Consider the following 2,217-nt stretch of genomic DNA (forward strand, 5'->3'; position numbering starts at 1 on the left):
TAATTATGATGTAAATTCCAAAAGTCAAATTAAAAAAGATTGAAAATTCAATTACAGAAAAAAATTTTTTACGTGCAAAAACATCAGTAACGATAGCACAGCAACAAAATCAAAAGACAAATTGGGAAAAACACTGGCAACTTTTATCAGAAGTTGGCAAAGAGCCAACCTCCCCAATATCTAGGGGCTTAGAGAAATTGATATGGAAACCACAAACTGCAATCAAAAAATAGATAAAGGACATGAAGAAATAGTTCCCAGAAAAAGAAATGCAGATACATCTGAAATGCATTTAAAGCTGCTCCACCTCCCTCATAAGCAATGGAAAATATAACTATACTGTGATACCACCCATGATATTGGTAAAACCCTATGTGTAGTAAAGGTCCCCTAAGTTAGAAGAAGCTGGGGACAGTAGCAGTGGGTGTGTCCCTGGGGAAGGCAGTGGGGCTGCCTCTTAAAACCACAAGCTCACTTACACTTCAACTCAGCAATACCACTTCTGGAATTTTTTTAAGATGTTATTTTTAAGTCATCTCTACACCCAGCGTGGGGCTCAAACTCATAACCCCGAGATCGACAGTTGCACGCTCCTCCCAGCCAGCCAGGAGCCCTTGGAATGATTTTCTTCTTAAAATTTATTAATTTATTTTTGAGAGAGAGAGAGAGAGAGAGGGAGGGAGAATGAGTGGGGGAGGGGCAGAGAGAGCAGGAGACACAGATTCGGAAGCAGGCTCCAGGCTCCGAGCTGTCAGCACAGAACGTGACGCGGGGCTCAAACCGCAAACTGTGAGATTATGACCTGAGCTGAAGTCGGAGGCTTGACCAACTCAGCCCCCCAAGGACCCCTCCAAAATTTTTTTAAAAAGAAAGAAAATCTGAAAGGTTACTTGAGGGCGGGGTAGCAAGTGAGACCCTGCTGAAAGTATGTGGGAGGAGAGGGCTTTTCCATCGTGTATCTTGTTTTACAATCTGTTTTTGAACTGTGTGAATTCACTGCGTATTCACCATTTTTAAATCTTAATGCATATGTTGAAGATGCTCTAAGATTTTTCTGGAAGAATATACATTATTGGTGGCAGTTGTCTCTGGGCAGCTGAGGGTGCTGGGCTGGGGGGGCGGGGAAGGGCATTTAATTGTCATTTTACAGTCCTGGATCATTGGGTTGTTTTCCACATACGCATATAACTTCTCAGTTAAAGACAACTGTTTAGGGGGCGCCTGAGGGGCTCAGTCGCTCAGGCGTCCAGCTTCGGCTCAAGCCATGATCTCACAGTTTGTGAGTTCAAGCCCCACGTTGGGCTCTGTGCTGACAGCTCAGAGCCTGGAGCCTCCTTCAGATTCTGAGTCTTCCCCTCTCTCTGCCCCTCCCACACTCATGCTCTGTCTTTCTCTGTCTCTCAATAATAAAAATGTTTAAAAAAAATTTTAAGAAAAATCAACCCAATGGCAATTCCAGGTCTATAAGAACCAGGGGTCCATTTTACACTAATTAATTTAATGAGACACTCTGGACGTTTGGCCGCTGTAATCTGAAGCTGCCTGCATCCCTCCCCTGAGCCCCTTGGCCCCCTCCACCTTGGAATCCTTCCTCCATGGGCATCGAGGCAAAGATGGGTAAGGAGCTGGGGATACTGCAGTCCCAGGTATGACCAGCAGGTGGCGGCACAGCTGCACCAAGCCCTGCCCCCCAGCAACCCCAGAAAAACAGAAAATACAAATTTAAAAATTCCTTGGCCTGGATGCAGACAGCCAGTTGGAGATTCCGGGAGCCTTCTGGCGAATCTGGGAGGTTTGACCTTCTGCTATCAGCAAAGCCTAGGGGCGTCCGTGACAGGCAAAGGGCAGGGGAGAAGAGAACATTTTTTAAGCATATGGAAAAGGGAAAGAGAAAGAGACAAGAATTTTCGCACAGATGCCTTGGGTTTCAGTAGCGGTAGNGCTCCAAGCTCCATGCTGTCAGCACAGAGCCCAACGCAGGGCTTGAACCCAACCCACCGACCTTGACCAGCCACTTAACTGCTTAACCTTAACCGACTGAGCCACGCAGGTGCCCCATAGGGGGAGCTTATTTTTAAATGCACATTCCAGGGCCTCCCCTCTGCTGCAGGACCTGGGAACCTGCATTTTAGCCAGTATGCCTGTGGTTTCTGATCCACACTCAGCTTTGAAACACCAACAGCCTTTCAAGGGCCAGATATCAGGGAACAGAGATGG

Source organism: Crocuta crocuta, unplaced genomic scaffold, assembly GCF_008692635.1.
Source record: "Crocuta crocuta isolate KB4526 unplaced genomic scaffold, BGI_CrCroc_1.0 scaffold53, whole genome shotgun sequence".
Classification (NCBI taxonomy): Eukaryota; Metazoa; Chordata; class Mammalia; order Carnivora; family Hyaenidae; genus Crocuta; species Crocuta crocuta.